Source organism: Sciurus carolinensis, chromosome 4 (genome assembly GCF_902686445.1).
Source record: "Sciurus carolinensis chromosome 4, mSciCar1.2, whole genome shotgun sequence".
In the NCBI taxonomy this organism is placed as follows: Eukaryota; Metazoa; Chordata; class Mammalia; order Rodentia; family Sciuridae; genus Sciurus; species Sciurus carolinensis.
In genome coordinates, this window is record NC_062216.1 from 107,629,324 (window position 1) to 107,650,024 (window position 20,701).

Sequence of the window (20,701 nt, forward strand, 5' to 3'; positions counted from 1 at the left end):
AACAGCGTTTTGCCAGATATAATCTCATTTCCATTTCCTCTCTATTGTGTCTGAAATGTGTTTAATTTATAAACATTTATGAGAAGAGTTCATATTCAGATACTTTAAGAATTAAATATTTTTTAAAATTAAAATATATTCTCCAGTATAGAGGCAAAGAAGGAAAATTTAGATATTTTGTTCTTTTTTCAATTTTTTTTTTTCCAGTACTGAGCACGGAACCCAGGGCATTGTATATGACAGGTAAGTGCTCTACCACTGAGCTACTCTCCAGCCCTTATCTTCCAGTTATTTTAACTCAGTTACCTACAAAAAGGCTATAGTTTGAAAGCAAAATTTTTTTTTTAAATCCCACTTCAGCAAATTGTATATCATTTGATTTTAAGTGAACGTGTATGCTACTTCCAGATGGTCAGGTTTACAAACCCAACCAGAAAAGGCCTTATTAAAATAATGGCGTAAAGTCTGAGAAAAACAAACAAGATGTAAAAGCAAGAAGGATATTTAATAGAATTACTGATACATAATTTCCCTGGAATGCTAATAGTCTAAAGTAATCTAAGGAAATGTTTACTTTGGTTTACTTGCAATTTAATATTAATCTAAGTATGTTGATTTGAAGTGTTGAAACTGAGTCAATAAAAGAAACATCTGTGATGAAGTCAGGGGTTTGCTATTTCCCTTACAAGAGAACAATGTGCAGAGAATTTCACTTTAAAACATTGCTTCCATGCTCTATGGGGAACCACTCATTTCTGTTTATCTCCAGTCTCCATAATTTAACATAAATTGTAGGCTTTAGAGAAACTAATATTTTTAATAAATGAAAATTGAGAGGTGAACAAGACAACCAAAAAGTTAATGAAATCACCAACACATGTGCAAATTAGCCCATTAGTGAGCACTCATTGAGTGCCTTCTGTGGGAGGGCACAGAACCAGATGCTAGAATGCCAGAGTTGAAATGTGGTCAGGATGCACAAGCCATGTCTGCCTGATAAAGCTGCCTAAGGACAGCCTCCAGCGCCCTAATACTTGTATAACTGGAGTACCTGAAAGAAGAGAGACAAAAAATATTTGAATAAATAACATCAGGATTTTTTTTTTTATTTGATGGAATTATAAACACACAGATTCAGGACATTCAATGAGGAGGAAGGGGAATGGGAAAGGTTGATGGATGTGTTCTGAGATGCATTAGATAGGAGTAAGAAGCTCTGATGTGCTATCACACTGTAGGGTGACTCGATAGCAATTATGTACTATGTATTTTAAAACCTAGAAGAAAGGATTGTGAATACTTTCACCATGAAGAAATAAAACAATTTTTGAGGCGATGGATATGTTTAAACTAATTTAAACATTTCACAAAGCATATGTGTATTGAAATATCACATGATATACCATTAGTATGTATAATTTTTGTGATTTATGTATCAGTTATTTTTGGGGGGGGATACCAGTGATTGAACCCAGGGGTGCTTAATTACGGAGCCACATCCTCAGTCCATTTTTATATTTTATTAGAGACAGGGTCTCGCTGAGTTGCTTAGGGCCTCACTAAGTTGCTGAAACTGGGTTCGAACTCTCAATCCTCCTACCTCAGCTTCCCAAGTTGCTGGAATTACAGGCATATGCCACCATGCCTGGCTATATCAGTTATTAAAAACAAAAACAGCTCACAAGCACAAAAACCATGAAGAACACTACAAAAGCACATGATTAAAATTTTCAATAAAGAAATGAAAAAGAGAAAAAATTTTAAATAGCCAAGAATCATGGAGAGAGGCACTACCAATAGAGATAAATACGACCACAAATTGCTAGTCAGAAACACCAAAAGTCAGCAGAGTGGGGAAATATCTTTAATATTTCAGAAGAAAAAAGCCCTATACTGGGGTTATACCTCAGTTGGTAGAGTGCTTGCTTTGCATGCCCAAGGCCATGGGTTCGATCCCCAGCACCATAAAAAAAAACAAAACAAACAAAAAAAAACTATCAACTGGTTATAATCCTTTATTTGGTGAAAATATTTTTAAAAATGAAGGCAAAACAGACTTTCAGACCCACAAAAGCTTGAAAGAATTTTTCACCAAGAGACTGGTACTACAAGAAATGTTAAAAGAAGTCCTTCAGACAAAGGAAAAATTATACCAGATGTCTAGATCCACAAAAAGAATGAAGAGTCCTGGAAGTAATAAATCTGTGGTTGAAAACAGTATTGCTCTTATGAACTAAGTCTCTTTGAGAGATAAGTGGTTGTTTAAATAAAATAATAAAAATATATGGTTGGGGATTACAAAATATTTAGAAATGAAACATACGAGAACAAAGAAAGGGAGGGGAGAAATAGAAATTCAGTTTATTGTTCTTGTATTTTACATGAGGTGGGATGACATCATTTTAAGATTGTGATAAGATAAAGCTGTATACTATAAACTCTAAAACAACCACTAAGAACATAATAAAGAAGGATAGATAATGGACTAGTAAAGGAGATCAAATGGCATCATTAATTTAAAAAAAATAATAATCCAAAATAAGATAGGAGAAAACAGAAAGAAAAGGAAAAAAGAACAGACAGAACAAATAATAAAAACAAGATAGATTTAGACATAATCACATCCACAACCGCTTTAAATTTAAATGGTATACACCTCCTAAATAAAGCCAGATATTGTTGGATTGGGTTAACAGAGTAAAACCCAATTATATACTGCCAGCAAAAAATACACTTTAAATATTGACACAATAACAATAAAAAAATGGGAAAAGATACATTGTATCATGCTATCACTGCCAAAAGAAAGCTAGAGTTATTATATTACTACCAAAGTTGAATTTAGACCAAAGAATATTACATGATAAAGAGAGTCACTTCATATGATAAAGGAGTTAATTCAATAAAAGGAAATAACAATCCTATATATTTATGGACTAATGAGAGATTCAAAATACGTGAAGGGGAGGGTTGAGAATATCAAGAAGAAATATAGAAATTCACAATTACAGTTAAAAATTTTAAAAATATCATCAATCAACTCTACCTTGACTTCTATATAGCATTCCTTATACTATCAACGGATTAGATATTCTTTTCAAATACACAGAATGTTTATCTAGATATATCTTATTGTAGGCCATAAAACAAGTGTCCATAGATTTCAAATCATTGAAATTATGTCAACAGAGGATTCAAGGAAGTCCTAAGGTAGGAAGACCTCAACTTGGAACCATTCAGGTTTTTGACTTTCATTGCAGAAAGAATTGCAGGACTCATCATAAGCAAGGAACAGGTAAAGAATTACCTAAGGACAGCAATGGAATTCACACTCATGGAGTGTGGGTGACTCTCATCTCTCAGAGAGAAGAAAATGAGTGATGCACCCAGGTTTGAGATCTCTGATTATATATGTAATCTGGGGGAGACAGGAATGTGTGGGATCCTAAGCAGGTGAGCCATTGTTAGATTTTGCTGATTTGGAAAATGCTTACAAATTTTCTGGAAGATCAAGTCTCCTGGAAATCAAGTCCCTTGGCAACCATACCATACTGGGAGGTCAAAGCATTCCTCTTTGGTCAAAGTGTAGCCATGAATCACTTTAAGACACACTGTGTAAGTTCCTTGGGTGGGTGATATTTTAATTAATATATGCCTAATATCTTATAAGTATATATTGAAAGTTCTGTTTATCTCTACCCAAAGAAGCAAGCTTGACATAACTTCATATTTTCAGAGGTCTCCATTTATCAAGAGCCCCTCCCATGGGCCCATTTGAGTTTACCTATCTCACCTAAGTCTCAATTATAAATAAGTAACAAAAACATATTTAGAAAATCCTCAACTGTTTGGAAACTAAATAACATACTTCTAAATACCTCTTGAATGACATAAGAAAAGAAAAAGGGATTTAGAAAATATTTTGAACCAAATGAAAATAAAAGAACATCATACAAAATTTACAGGAGGCAATCAAAGCAGTACTTGATGGAAATTTTATAGTATTAAATTCCCTTAAGAAAAACAAGAAAGGCCTAATCAATTAACTTCAGTTTTTCTTTAAAACAGTATCAACAAAATAAACAAAAGAAAACAAGTATAACTTAAACTTGCAGAAAGCAGAAGAAGAAAGATAATAAAAACCAAAGCAAAAGCCAATGAAACAGAAAAATAATCAATTAACCCAAATCTAATTATTTGAGAAGATCAGTAAAATTAATAAACTTTTCAATAAACTTATCAGGAAAGCAAAAGTGAATTACCAATTACCAGTTACCAAAGTGAATTATCAATTACCAATATTAGGAAAGGGGTGACATCACTAGAGATACTATATATTGAAAGGATAATAGGAAAATATTATGAACAATTTTACATCAATAAATCTGATAACTTAGATGAAGTAGACAAATTACTCTAAGCATACAAAATACCAAAGCTCACCCAAGAAGAACTAGATAACTGAAGAGGACCATACCTATTAGAGAATAATCTTAGTTAAAAATCTTCCCGCAAAGAAAATTTCAGGCTTAGATGACTTACTGGTAAATTCTACCTAAATGTTAAACAATAAGTAATAGTAATTCTGCACAAAATTCTCCAAAACTTTGAAGAGGTAAGAATATTTTCAAACTCATTTCATGAGGCTCAGCTTACTTAGTCAAGGACATTATTAAGAAAGTAAAACTACAGACTATATCCCTCATCAGCATAGAGTAAAAAAATAATCATGACTAATTGATTCTTATTCCAGGAAATCAGTATTGGTTTTACATTCAAAAGTCTACCAGTGTAATTCTATTAACAAATTAAACATAAAAAAAAATCATGATTATCAGATAAATGTAGGAAAAAATATTTGACAAAAAAGTTTAACAACTACTCCAATTGAAAAACAAAAACTACTCTTAGCAATCTAGGAATAGAACTTCTACAAAAAAAAACCCTACTACAGTGAACATTGTACTTAATGGTATGTTTACCCCCTAAAATTCTCACCTAAACTAAAAATTGGCTAAATGGAGGAACCTCTGATCTTGGCCATGTTCACATTCCTTCCCCGGGCACTCCCCAAAGCCCCTGGTACAAATAGGCTCTGCCCTTCTGTGGGGCCCCCTTGAGGCCTTAAGGTGGGGGTCACATGGTCCCACAGAGATGAATGTTGCAGATTGTCCTCCCATCCAGGATGAACTGAAATAAACGTACACTTAATTTTTTTTAAGTATTATATGTCTCTTTCTACACACAACAAAAAGAAAAAAGAAAAAATGAAAGAAAAAGAAATAAGTGGAAAGAAAGATATAGTACGAAATGTGAAATCTAAATATAGAGATCACATATTTATGTATATTTAAAGTAAGACTGGTTAGCAAGTATGAGGAGTTAGAAAGCTACAGATCAGAGTGCAGAGTTGCAGTTATGTAATATAACAGCATATCTCTAGAGCTTAATATACCACATGAGAACTATAGTTAATAGTATTAAATACTGTATTAAATACTGACAATTTGCCAGAAGAATAAAATTTAGGAACTCTTACACCAAAAAAAGAAAAAAGACAGAAATAAGGCAAGAATGTCTGTTTTTACCAATTTACTCAAAACTTTAGGGTCTGGTCAGTGAAAAAAGCAAGAAAAACAAAATACATCCAGTTAGTAAAAGAAAAGTTATAACTATTTTTGGTGACATGACCATCTTTGGAGAAAGTGTTATAGTATCAGCTAAAAAAAACACTGTAACTTATAACATGAATTTAGCAGGTTTGCAAGATACAAGACCAATTCACAAAGTCAATTGTATTTCTATATACTAACAATGAACACTATTAAAATGAAATTATAAAGTAATTCATTTAGCAGAGGGAAGGGAAAAAGGGGAGGGAGGAAAGAAGGGGAAGAGAAAGTACTGGGAACTGAATTAGAACAAATGTTTTTATAATTATGTCAAGTGAATACTATTGTCATATATAACTAAAAAGAACAATAACATTTTTTTAAAAAAATAAAATAAATAAAAATTATTTTAAAATGTTTTTTTGAAAAAAATTGTATTCATCCAAACAAAAAAATATAAAATATTTAGAGATAAATATGACAAGTGAAGAGTGGTACCCTAGAATTTACAAAACATTACTGATAAAAAATTTAAGAAAACCTAAATAAATTGAGGGATATTCCATGTTCATGAATAAGCAAACAATTTTGTTAAGATGTCAGTTCTTTCCAAATTGAATTATAAAATTAGTGTAATCACGATCAAAATCTTAACAGGCTTTTATGGAAATGCAAAGAGTTTTGAATAGCCAAAACAACTTTGCAAAAGAATAGCAAAGTTAAAGAACTCTCACTACCTGATTTTCAAACTAAAACAATCAAGATGATGTATTAACATCAACAGGGAGACAATTAGATCAATGAAACAAAATGAAGTCCAGAAACGGACTCACAAAAATATAGTAAATTGATTTTTTTGGTAAGGTAAAAAGACAGTCCAGTAGAGAAAGGATAATCTTTTCAATAAGTGTTCTGGAATGACCAATTATCCATATATGCAAAGAAAGAAAAAAGGAAGGAAGGAAGAAAGGAAGGAAGAAAGGAAGGAAGGAAGGAAGATAGGAAGGAAGGAAGGTAGGAAGGAAGGTAGGAAGGAAGGTAGGAAGGAAGGAAGGAAGGAAGAAAGGAAGGAAAAGAAAAGAAAAAGTCTGAGGTACTTCGATGCATTCTTTGCACTATATACAAAATTATTTCAAAGCAGATAACAGACTCAAATGTAAAAGCCAAAAATATATATATACCTTTGGAAGAAAACATTGGATAAAATCTTTGTGATTTAGGATATGTAAAGATTTCTTAGACTTTGCATCAAAAGCAAGATCTATCAAATAAGAAATTATTAAATCAATGAGTGATCACTATCCCTGCCAGTTTTCAGAGATTAAATCCCTCAAAGTATATAAATATTGACAAATTGTCCTCCAGAATGTACCATCATTAAGAGACAGTGTCTTTTCTTTATGGATAATTTCATTTAATAAAAATATTTGCCAAATTAAAAGGGCTTATTCAGATACCTCAGTGTTCCTTTAGCTTGTTTAAATTACAGTAAGAGTAGCTTTGTGTACCTGTTTATTATGCATTGGTGTTTCCTCTTTTGTCAATTTTCTATTTATGTCAAAGATTTAAAGTGACAATGCTGATTTTCAGATGGTGGGAAAAGAAAAAGCAAAGAGTTTCATGAACTAGAATTTAAAATGTCCCCTTTCTATATTTATCCTATCTAATAACTTTAGTACAGTTCAGTAATTTCTGCAATAAAAGACCTTTAACCCAAGTTCTTTTGGACAATTACTCTGATTTTCTGCCCTATCTCTGCTAACACTCCAAGGAATGAAAACTTGATTGACCTCAGGCAGAGGGAAAGATGGAAACATGGCCCCAGGCTGCTTGATCCCTCTGGTCTTCACAACGATTCCCATTCCCTGTATGATTACTCTTCTACTGCCTGCAGCTGAGGCACTGTTGGAGTTGGGTTTGAATGGGGCCAGGTGGTCCTCTCTGTGACTCTGTCCCCTGTAGTGACAGCAGTCGTTGGATTTTGGTTATGACTCCCATCTTGTCTCTAGCCTTGATGGTCCACCCTGCAGGCCTGAACTGGGTGTCAATTCAGTGTACCATCATAATCCACTCTGATTTACTTCTGAGTCATGCTCTCAACCAACTTGCATGCCCCACTTCTATGTTCCAGGCCTCATGGGTAACAAGGGCATAGAGTTAAACAGCTCTCTATCACTACCTGTGCTTATGGACAGCATTACTGTGATACAACCTGATAAGTCTACACCTCTGAGTATCCAAGATGTTCTGGTGCCAAGTCAGCCCTCAGCATATCCTTTAATTTACCTAAACATATTTCTGAGCTGTGGTACTTCAGCAACTCAGCTATTACCTAAATGACTCCCCTACACAACTCCTCCTTTCTCTTCTCACAAGCTCCAAGGCCAAGAAAGAGGCACATGTTAAACCAAGATTACACCTTAAGGCACAATTTAAACCAAGATCTACTCTTTGATCCAATTGGACAAGACTGCACTGTGGTGTGTCAAAGGAGGAGCTCTGTCACATAGAAATTTCTCTTTCAGTAAAACCCTACTTTTGACACCATAATCTAAAGATGCAAGAAAAGACATGTGGTTTGAGTCACAAATCTGATCAATTTTTTTATTCATTAATTAATTCATTCAAGAAATATTTACTGTGAAAACTACATACAAGAAAAAAAGGCCTCATAGAGCTTATGTTCTAATATGGAAAGCATAGAATATATATAATCAAACGTTAGCCTAAATCCAAATGTTCTAAGTTTTACTAAAATAAACAAGGCAGGATAAGGTGACAGAAAAACAGTAAGAGATAAGACAATTTTTTAAAGGGTGATTCAGTAAAATCTCTGTGAGATATAATTTAACCCAACATCTAAATAAGGTAAAGGAGAGATCCAAACACACATCTAGAGAAAGCAATTTCAGGTATGGGAATAGTGGGATAAAATGCAATGGCCCTCAGGTAGTAACTTGCATGGAGAGTCAAGGGATCAGCAGGAGACCTTTCTGGTTAAATAGAGTGAGACAGTATAGAGATTGTTATGGACAGAGTTGGAGAAAGAGATAGGAGTTAGGTCATGTTAGACTTTGTAGACCCACTGATTCTCAAAGTATGGTCCCTGAGATCCCCAGGGTTCCATGAAATCTTCGTTTTTCCAAGTACTTTTTTCCGGTAAGGTTGGATTTTCTTCATATAGTGCAAATAAGCATATTGCAAAATGTAGAAGCAAATATGAGAATCCAGATGTCTTTAATAAAATCAGATTTCTTTAAAAAATTATAAGAATGTAAAACCATGGCATTCTCACACACACACACACACACACACACACACACACACAGTTTTTGAAAGCATATCTATTTTTCATAAAAGTTTATTTATGCTAATGTAAATGGGTTTATAATTATCTTTCAATTATAGAATAAATATTTTAAATGTTCCTGAGTTTTATTCTTTCTCATTTTCTTTTTCCTTTGTGAATATGATAGAAAATAGCTTTAGTTTTTAATAAATTACATACTGATTTAGTACCCTCAATAAATTTTAAGAGTAAAAAGGGGCCCTGATACAAAATGTTTGAGAACTACGATTATAAAGCATAGTTAGGATTTCACCCTGAGGATGAAAGGACCCGTATGGAAGACTTGAGAAGGATGCTGATAGAATCTGACTGTTACTTTCAAAACATCTGTCTTACCCCTGAGTGGGAAGCTGACTGCAGGAAAGGAAGAAATGAAACTGCTAGCAGTTTTTGTGTTAGTCTAGGCGGGAGATGACTGTGGCTTGCTTGGCCTGGGATGATGTAAGTGGAGATAGTTAGAAATGTCAGGTCAGTGATTGTTTTGAAGGTGGAGGCAGCAGAATGTGTTGATTAAATGATTATGGATATGAGGAAAAGGATCCTAGACTGACTCCAAGGAGTCTGGTCTGCGCACCTGGTTGGATGAGAGTGAAATCTAATGAGAGGGAAAAGGAGTTGTAGCACAAAGCCTTATGAATCTGCCTTGTACTTTGAAAGGATACAAAGAAAAGGGGGGAAAATGAAAAGGTGTTGTTGAATAATTTCAAATGTTATCCTCTGCTACATTATACATACTCCCTCCTAAACTATGTTTTAAAAATGCATAGAAAGGAACTGGAAGGAAATAGCAAAATGTTAACAGCAGTCATCACTTATTAGAGGTTTACTAGAGGATTTTATTTTCTCTTATGTAGGTTTCTGTATTTTAAAAACATTTTGCGGTGTTTATTGCTCATCTACTCAGAAATACAATTATTCTTAAGACAACCATTCAAAGCTCAAAAACACTGTGTGGCATCTATGAATTTGAAGATTCTATTTGAAGTGAAGATATGAATCATGGAAAATGCTTTCTTTATACACCAAACATAATTTCCACCCTGTTTCATCTGGCGTGTTTACGCCTTTAAAGAGAATTATTTGCTGCCACAACAGTTTCTTTAGCTTTTAAAATGAAAACTCGATACGGTTTAGATTTGAGTCTTTGGGGTGATAAAGGAGAGTTCTTTATCAGAGACTCTGATGCTCCTGATTATCACAGACCTCAAAGAAGTGTCAGATAGAAAATAGCTTTAGTTAGTGCAAATTTGGTGTCTTATTTCTTATATCCCCATGTTTGCAGAATAATGCCAGGTTTTAGGGAAATCTATCTTGGAATGAAAACACATTTATCAGTGGGACAATAAATGTGACACTTAAATAAACAGGGAACAGAGAGAAGTGAGAACAAGGGAGTTCTTGCCGATGGTGGAGAACTGGATGTCCCTGAGCATGCCCTGGCCCCTGGTTTGATAAGCTTCTGATTATAAACCTTCACCTGGTGGCTGCTGTGGTCAGAGGTCAAAGTGAGAGGCAGAAGGAAATGGCTTCTTCACAGCTAATGAAACTCACTTTTCTTGCTTCCCTTCATTATTGCAAAAGACTGTCCAAGTAATTTTTTATTTGGCACTCAGCTAAGAAAGCATTCAGCCACTTGAAAGTTAATAAGACTCAGGAAATAATTGCCTCTCAAATATCCAGAAGGGTCTTTAGAGTCAGGGAACATTGACCATGACCTTGTTTATAAAAACCGCCTGCGTTCACTGAGGTAGTCCAGGGTGCTCACAACCTCCACCTCAGGAACGGAGACTTCTGGAATTTTCAAGAGATGATGAGAGGCACAATGGCTGCCCTGTGAATAGGAGGGCAGCTTGGGTGGACTCGGCACAGCCTTTCTTTTCCAGTGAGACCCATTCTGAGGTCTGTCCTCTCCTTCTGTTTCTTTTCTTAGAAGTAATGAACAGCTGGTTTTCTCACTAACTGGCCTCTAAAGGCAGATGGAAATTTTTTAGAACAAATGTAGGAAACGTAGGCCCAAACATCCATGAATGTCAAAGCACTTCATCTCATCACTCCCATTTTTGATCAGTGCACATCCGACCCAGGCCAAGTTAGGGTCACCTTTTGTTGATCTGCCTGGCTGTTCCCCCAATACCTGTTGAGTCACGTGGCACACCTGGAACACTCTCCCTCTCCAGAGCATCTCTCCTAGAAAAAAAAGTAATGAAGAGGAAATGAAATAAAATAAAATTAGCAAGACTATGTGTAAACATAAGGAACAATCACTACTTTTTAAAAATTCAGCTGAAATGAATTGCCAAAGAAATTGTTGTATGTCATTTCTGCATTTAATTAAGAAAAGCAAAGGTGCAGGGGTTCTTGATCTAAGGCATTCACTCAGCTGCAGGAAGAGTCTTGGGCAAGAATTTCTCTTTGGGTCTCTTTTAGAGCTGTGGTTTCATGGGTAACATTGGGGAAGTGACTTGGACTCATCCCACCATTTGATCACATTGTCACAACGATGTAGTGTTAAATACACTGGAGTGGTAAATAAAAGTTTTGTTTTAGCTAAAAATCTGGAAAGAAAATTAGTAAGGTTGCCCTCTAGAAGGGAAAAAAAAATGGTCTCACTTACATGAAATGAACAAGATTAGTCATTGTGGAGATAAATCTAAAGCTTATAAATGTTTCATTGAAGAGCTTTTTTTTTTTTTTTTTTTTTTTTTTTTTTTTTTTTTTTGCGGTGCTGGGGATTGAACCCAGGGCTTTGTGCTTACAAGGCAAGCACTCTACCAACTGAGCTATCTCCCCAGCCCCACTGAAGAGCTTTGAAAGCAATTGAAATTCCAGTCAAGGGCATGGTGTGATGTCTACAGTCAGGACCATCATAGGAGTAAAAATCTAATCAGTTTTACTTACCTTATCTGGATAAAGACCATGTGGACCATTGAAAAGGAAAACTCAAGAATCATAAGATGGTAGTATTTGTCCAACTACATCCTATGAAGAATTTGGCTGAACACTGATGAAATTACTTAAATGTACATGCTCTGATGGGGCAGGCATAACTCAGAGCCTCATCTCCTAACGAAATATCCTCCTAACTTACCCACAGTCTTTTCCATTCACTATGGCATTTGTAAAGTGACTTTCTAAGTAATAATTCAGGTTCCCAATTACCTCTGTATTAACAGAAGATAGCCCGGATAGAAACACAATCTGGTATTAGAAATAAAAAACCCTCATTTCAATAAAAATAAAATTCTTCTCCGGTATTATGTAGATAACAACACATACATCCATTTGGTTGTAATGAAGATAAAAATGGAGGATATATTCAATAAAGAGAATATTTTTATTCCTTTCAGCCAATTATTCTGCTTAATTGATCATTCTTCATCATAAGCAAAATCAAATAACTTAGGTAAACTTTGAGGTTAACAAGGCATCAAATTAGCAATACCTAACAGATTTCCTTGTAATTTTCTATTAAAATACCCACAAAGATATATAAAAAGATAAAAACTGGCACTGGTATAATAAACTAAAGAGAAGAGAAGAAGGTGTGTCAGGATTCCTGCGTACTTTCCACGAACTGCATCATTAGCAGAAAGGGATTGAGAAATATCTTCGTAGATGGCACAAACACTGCCCTTTGAACAACAGCAGCAAGAACAACCCCACAGCAGGGGAAAGACTTTGACTCTCCCCCACTGCCTGCCCTTAACTCCAGGACAGGGGTGGCACTGACTAGAAAAACAGGTGCCAGCCCCACTGACGTAGTTCCCATCTGAGCCAGCCAACATCGCCACCTCTCTCTCTCTCTCTCTCTCTCTCTCTCTCTCTCTCTTGTTCTCTCTCTCTCTCTCTCTCTCTCTCTCTCTCTCTCTCTCTCTCTCTAATTCCCCATCAGCAATTCTATTTCTATGTCTGTTCAGAGACCACATTTTCCAGTGAGCAGTCAGCCTGAAATAGATGGAGCTGGATCATGGGGTAATGAGTACCAAGGAGTAGTGGGGGCAAGAGAAGTCCTGACAACTGCGTGTGATAAATTGTGGGGACAGGACGGGGAAGTGTGGCTGTTCATATGTCACAATTTCAGAGGACTCAAGCTTCAGTCATTGTCAGTAATTCCAACTCCTTCAAGTCGATGTATCTTGTGCCTATGAGGCATCGTAGACCTTCCAACCTTCTCGGCTAGATCTGAGAGGAAAAATAACCAGTCCTGAGCAAGCAGCAAGGGAGTGTAAGGCCACAGCACTCACTTGTCGATTGGGAATGCAAAACTGGCCCCTTGAAATCATTTCGTAACATTAAAGAATGGAATATTTATACTGAAGACTCAAAGGGAAGCTTATTTTTTAAATTATCACTATGAAAACAAATAGAACAATTCCTTATTTATTAAGCAATTATTTCAATATTTTTACTTGCTAAAAAGTCTCAGGCTCTATTAATGTTTGGTAGCCTTTTCCTGGTTGGTTCTGCTCACAAAAAAAGCAGGGGGGAGATATTTTGATCAAAGCTTTTCACAAAAATTCACCAAGATACGCGATTAACTAGCATAACTATATCACCTTTAATAGGTCTGTCAACAGGAATATAGCAGATATAATTTGTCAGCTATAGGATGGAATGTATTCTTAATTTGAAAGTGAAAACCAAATGAAAATCCCTGTTATGTTCAATAATGCATTAGACACAGAATGGGTTGTTACCAGGAGGATTTTGTTCTGCTTTCTCTTCAATAAGTCATGTTGGAAGAATGACTGTAATATTCTAAACTGTTATATTATGGCAATCAAACTGGTGCTGGAGAGGTTTAGCGCCTGCATATTCCTTATAAAATAACAACCTGAACAAATGAAAGGCCATTCAGAACTTGGCCATCTCTCACTTCAACATCAAGGTAGTAGATAGCTACATTGCTGATCCTTTATTTCTGCTCCTAAGTTTAGATATATAATTTAATATGTAGCATATTAACATGTTTTAGGGATATGTTAATGATTAACAGAGTCCCCCTCCACACACACAGTTTTTACTTTAATGATTTCCCTTCAGGAACTGAGAGGTGGCAACATGGGTCATAGCTGACGCTTGCTGGGCATGCACTTACTCTGAGCTCATCATTTTACATACTCTATCTCATGCAAACTTGATATCATTCTAGGAAATAGGTACATAATTATCCCCATTCTACATATAAGGGACGTGACTACCAGACATCTGGAAAATGGTCTTCCAGAAGGAATATCTATAAGAATGGAAAGGTATTGGTTCACAGAATCCTGTGATAAATCAAATTTTACCTATAAGCAAGAGAGTTTCTACCCTAGTCAATTAATTAAATTCAATAGGTGTTTATTGTGTACCTATTATGACACCTTTTTTAAGCAGCTAGGGCCATGGTGTGGCTTATTTTCTCCAGGCCATAAATAAACTGATGAACAAATGCTAGGTTCTAAGAAGAAAAATGAAACAGTAAGAGATTTGGCAGTGATAGGGAGTGGTCAGAGACGATACAGGAAGGTGTGGAAATGGTGGCTCTGGGATGGTCATTCTTAGAAGGTAGCTTTTAAGTAGAAAATACAGTGATGTGAGGAAGTGAGGTGTGAGAAAATCTGGGAGAAAGTGTTCCAGACAGAATAAACAGCAGTTGCAGTGAAGCAGGACTGAAATCAGCAAAAGGTACATTTAAGAAAGTTTACAGATGCAGTCATGGGCTAGACTTTATAAGGACTTTAAGTTGTGATATGGATTTTGGATTTACTCTGGGTGAGATGAGAAATGTGTGAGGTATCCATCCAAATCTCTCTTCTCTTTTTGCTGCATTTTAGCAAGACAAAATTTCACACCGTACATTGCACTTAGATGTGATCATGAGCTAGTGAGAACTAGCCAATGTAATGTGAGTAGAAGTGATGTGCACCGCTTCCAGGACTGAGATCCTGTGTATCTCTAAGCTATTTCTTCTTTTTTTTTTTTTTTTTTTTTTTTTTTTGTGTCAGAAGTGGAATACGAATACGAACCCACGCCTCCATTCGGAGACCAGAAGCTATTTCTTCTTTTATGCTCTTGGGAATGGAAATGGCAATGGCAACCTTCAAATCCATAGGTTGAATATGGTGGAATCTGCATCACCTTGAACCCTAATAACCATATTGAGAAAAGTCTGACCAACAACCAATTCAATCACTCACAACTATTTTATGAGAGAAAATGGAACAAAACTTCCAATTTGTTGATCTGTAACATATTTGGGTCTATGTATTACCCTGACCTAATCTACCATAGAACTCCCAATATCAATTCTCCCCTTTTTGCTGTTGTAATAGAACTTAATTTCCAGCTCAGCACATGATTACATGCAATAAAGATCACATTTTTTAAATCTCCCTTATATTTAAGTGTGGTAATACAACTAATTTCTGGTGATTGGGTTTTGAGTGGGAATGATATGCACATTTTCAAGCTTAAATTCTTATGGGAAGGACATTTCCTCCTCTTTCTACTTCCCACGGACCTGAAAGCAAATATGGTATGGTTGATGTATCTTGAACAATGTGGAAAGGTTTATTCACTAAATGGTAGATTGGTCCCTGGCCTATGGAAGCTTCATTTACAGCCCTCTGTCTCATTAAACCTGTAGTTATTGGGGGTTTTGATTTCAAGTTACCATACTAAATAATCTAGAACTTATCAGGAAGTTTTAAGTAAGAGAGACATAACTAAACATAATCTGGTCTTATTTTAAAACTCTGGCTGCTGGGTGCAGAATAAACTTGAGAACAGAGTAGAAATGGGGAGACCAGTTAAAACTCTTTCCATATTCTAGGTAACAAATGATGGAGCAGGCTGGGTGAGAGAGAAGTGTAGGATTCAGGATATTTTTGGAAGGTTGGCCAATGATACCTGATATAGATTTGACTTAAGGAGGTTTCCAGAAATAGAAGAAGGAATGCCTCCACAGTTTCTGACTTGAACAATTGAGCAAGTGATGGTGCCACTAAGTCCGAGATGGAGAACACTGGAGAGGAAGCAAATTTGGAGAAGAAAGTCAGAAGTTCTTTGCTGGTTAATCATATGAGTGGAGATATCAAGTGAAATTCTAAGGAGTTTAGGAGTTTTCAGTCTGGAGTTTAGGATGGGTTGGGGCTAGAAATATAAATATGGGAAAATCAAATGAATAAGACAATGTCATAGCATGATCTCAAGGCACCTTGTTGACAGCAAGAATCTAGGTAACACAGAGGCATTATCATGTGGGATTAGCTCAACATAACATTGGATATTTTCCTAGTTGGCAGCAAAATAGGACTTAATGCTCACACATTTTTGTTTATTTCAATTGGTATGTAGAAAAATTGGTATTCAGGTCCTTTAAAATATGACATAACATTAAAAAACATTTAGAGGAGGAAAAAGAATTATTGGTTTGATATTTTTAAAAATACCACAGTAAATGTCTTCTACTTGTGATTTTTAATTTGTTCACTGTGGGAGCATCCCTGTCCATTTTACATTATTTGTCTACCAAAAGAGAGGGAAAGCCCACTTCACAGGGGAGCTACACCTGCTGAAGAATAGAAGAAAATAACATGTGTACCTCTTGAGGCACAAAGTAAAAAAGCCACCTCCCATTGCTTCCCTCCTTTGTCATCTCTCACGGTTTTTGTGGGTGCTTATTCTCAACATAGTTGTTGACTGTTTTTCCTGTTTGATATCAGCCTCAACACTAACCTCTAGGAAGGAATTGAATTACAATGCTGTCTGGAGGTTTCAGGACTCTTATAAACCTTACCTACACAATGGGTTTTACTGTCTACACTTGAATGAACTTCCCTAGTTAAGGGTTAATGTAAATACGATTTACAAGCCCCGCTCAGTGTTTTTGAAACAGTTAAAGATGTGTAGATGGACCTTTGAATAGTAAATGACTAAAACAACCTATTAATTGTGAGTGACAAATTTCTATTAAATTCTTGAGTGACAAAAGATGTCCTTCTTTATTTTCACTCTCACTCCCACATTCAATCCTGTCTTAATTACTGGAGCTACTTGATAGCACCTAAATCAGTAGGTCCCTATATTAGTTTCCTAGTGATGTTGTAATAAATTACCACAAACTCGGCAGCTCGAACAACAGAAATCCATTCTCTCACATTCCTGGGGGCTAGAATTCAGAAATCAAGGTGTCTTCAGGGACCTGTTCCCTCCAAAGACTCTGGGGGAGAAGGTTTCCTTGTCTCTTCCAGCTTGTGGGGGCTCTAGGTTTGCTTATTGATATCTACAAAGATTCCTTTTCCCAAAAAGGACATGCTTACAGTTTCCAGAGATTAGGACATGGATGCATCTTTTGCAGGGGCCACCATTCAGTCCACTGCAGTTCCAGATCTCATCAGTCATTAGAATCACCTAGGTAACTTTGTAATACAGATTCTCGGACCCCATCTTCAGGCATTCTGGTTCCATGGACCTGGTTTGTGTACATGTTTGTGTTTAATGGTGGGAGATAACTTCATCTGGGTTTAAATTAAAAATCTCTAGGTGATTCTGATGGCTGTCATTCTCCATTCAAGACTGTTGAAAGTATCATTTTTATTTGTTATAGCATCAATGCAATACAAGATAAAATAATATCAAGAATGGTAGGATGGTGCATGGGAATTTCTGGTCTTGGGGAATCACTCAAGCCTGAGTTTGAAATTTGGCTGTATATTGTATAATTACCTAAATTCTCTGAGTTTTGATTTTTTTTCATCTATGGAATGGAGTTGTTTACATTACAGTGTTATAGGAATAATTAATAGATAACATATATAAAACCTTAGCATATGATCGGTGATCACGTAAGTAGAAACTATTAGTAGAATGTGGATATGGTAGGTTACTTTATCCCATATAGCTATAATACACTTATCCAAAACAACTTATTAATTGAAAGTCATGATTTCTGTAATTGTAGTATACAAGAATAATCTTTATCATTTTTGGTATTAGGGAAAGTTCCACAAAGCAGTGAAGGAATGTGAGGAAACATTACCTCCTTATTTGCTATTGTGATGGTTTTTTAACTTCTATATAATTTCCAAAATCTTGGATAAATTTTTAAAAAATCCCTAGTGCTTGATTCCGTAGCTGTACCTAAACTCCTGCTATGAACTAAATTTTGTCTCCCAGGTAAATATATTGAGCCCTAACCCCCCAGTGTGACTGTATCCAGAAATAGAGTATTTAGCAGGTAATTAGGCTAAATGAGGTTGTAGGGTCAGACTGTAATTTGATAGGACAGCAGACTTTTAAGAATAGAGTGGGATCCCAGGCTCTGTCTCTGCCTGTGAGGACACAGTGAGAATGCAGCAATCTGCAAACCCTTATCAGTTCACCAGAAACCAAATCTACTAGCACTTTGACCTTGGACTTCTCAGCCTCCAGAACCATGAGAAATAAATTGTTGTTTAAGCTAGTCTGTGGCCTTTTGTTATTAGCCCAAGAAGACTAATACAACTCCTCATCTAGCATATAGTCTTTTTAAGCACGATCCTGAAAGGATATGTGCTCAGAATCTTTTATTACTTCTTATTTCTGCTGGGTGGGATCAAGACAATAGGGGTTTAGTGATACGAAGCAATGTGTTTCCTATGAATGAGTTCTAAGAATTCCATCCAACCCATCGCATAAATTAAAGTCATAATTACGGATTTCTTTAGTGGGATTAACAGATCCATAGATTCCCTTAAATCAAAATCAGCATTTTCCCCCAAGGAACATACTTACTTTTTCTGTGAGTGAATTCCTTGACCACCTGGATAGATTGATTTTTCCCATGTCTCCTCAAAAAAGCTTTGATACTCACTATCATTCTCAGAATAGTTGGAAAACTTGCCAACTCATAGTTGCAAGGACCTACCATGCCTTAGCTCCTACTCCTCTTTATGTGAAGTCTCCACCAGGTCACACTGGTGCACCCATGTCGGACTACTGATGGACATTGTTCTTCCACCCCCACACATCTTTGCCTCTCATTTCCTTGGCCTTGTAGGCCCTCAAGCATAGCTCTCCAGATCCAATCTAAACAACACTTCTTCACCCCCTACCTGCTCTGAAAAGGATTTGCTGACCACTCTAGGTAATGACTCAGGACTTGGTGGTTTTCCTCTTGTGGTTTCCCACTACTCCCAGCACGTTTCACAGAGCAAATTAAAAAAAAAAAAAAAAAAAAAATACTTGCTGATCTAAATGCATTTCTCTATGTAAAGAGCCCTTGAATTTCTAAGGTACTTCCTGTATGTATGAGTCATTTGGAAATGAACCATGAACCTTCCTTAGGACAGTCTTTATGTATTTTTGTGACTTTTTATTTGTATTTTCTCTTGTTATTTTGTTTTCTCTCTAGTGTGAACTAAATCAAAAGCTTCTTGAGAACCACATCCCAGCGATAAGATATTATTCAGAGCACAGATTCCAGCTGGACATTTCCACCTGCTAAAATTGCACCATTAAATAAATTACACCTCACAATAAATTTCATCTGTAAATGGAAATTGTAATATGTATGTCACAGGATTACTTGATGTACTGTCTAATGTCTAGCCTAACATCTGCCTCATGGTATATTATCATTATGTGGGACCTTTATTCTTGTGTCTTGCTATCCCCATACCTTGCATAGGGTACATTTTTTAACTGTTTAAATATATATCTCTACATAACGATAAAGTGGGAAACAGAATGACACATTTAAATTGCCCTGCAAGGCCTCTTCTTACTCCAGATGCCCTGACTTCCTGAATTTTCAAGCGTATGAAAACACACTGCACAGAAGGCAGCTTGGGGTTGAACAATAATGCTCTTTAAAGTAGCTGCTGCATTTCTCACATTTCTTTTATTGTTCAGAAAATGGCTTGATAAGCCCACGAAATCATTTGGAATTCTACCAGGTCTTGTGAGCCCATTGTTTGCAATTCTCTAATTGGCATTTTACAGTCACTTTGGACCCAAAGGATGCAGTCTGAAAATGTATTTGGAGTGATGGAATTTTCCAGTGGTGGAGCAGAATCCTAATAATTCAGAAACATCTCATTCCTGTAGATGTCCCAGCAAAAGATTAATGTGAATGTAATTGCCTGTCAAATTTTTCCTATAACAGACTTGTTACTAGTTACCTTTTCTTGAAGATAGCTGAAGGTAATTGTATACAGACTCAAATTCATGTTTAATTTAGATGATCTTTACTCAAAAAACAGAGTTCAAAGTAAACTTCCTTCTTGATTTAAATTTGAAATATTTTATCCTGTTTTTGGTTCTCCTTTGCCCACATTGATTCCATGCCTGATAGGTGAATACTCTGGTGGAACAGAGACATGGAGTGGTATCTGTGCTGGCAGCACACGACACATGAAACAAAGGGATTTCAGGAACACCAAGATCCCCATATCATTCAAATATAATCTAAACTGGTTTTCACTCAACCCAAAGTTTCTACTTTAAGAATCATATTTATGGAAATATGTTTTATATATTGGATTTTTGCAAAACAATGTATATACTCACATGCATAGGAACACAATGTAAAATTTAAAACAGGCATGGAGATATAAAAGGTCTACAAAGTAGTCCTGAAAAGAGCAAAGAAGTAAAAATTTAAACTCCTGGTTGAAAATTTCATCGGGCGCTACCCATGTAAACACCAAAATCCTTTAAGTCCAACATCCTAAAACCCAAAAGCCTGAGTCTATGCTTCCGTGTGCTCATGGTT

The 20,701-nt window shown here is 35.8% G+C and overlaps 1 long non-coding RNA gene across 1 annotated transcript; it reads right to left on the reverse strand.

The window, feature by feature from the left end:
• Positions 1 to 923: 923 nt before the first annotated feature.
• Positions 924 to 18,768, reverse strand: LOC124981999 (uncharacterized). Its single transcript, XR_007108158.1, has 3 exons — positions 18,721 to 18,768; positions 11,096 to 11,148; positions 924 to 1,051 (listed from the first exon to the last, which is right to left on the reverse strand). It is a non-coding gene; the product is annotated as an uncharacterized LOC124981999 (long non-coding RNA).
• Between the last annotated feature and the right edge of the window lie 1,933 nt (positions 18,769 to 20,701).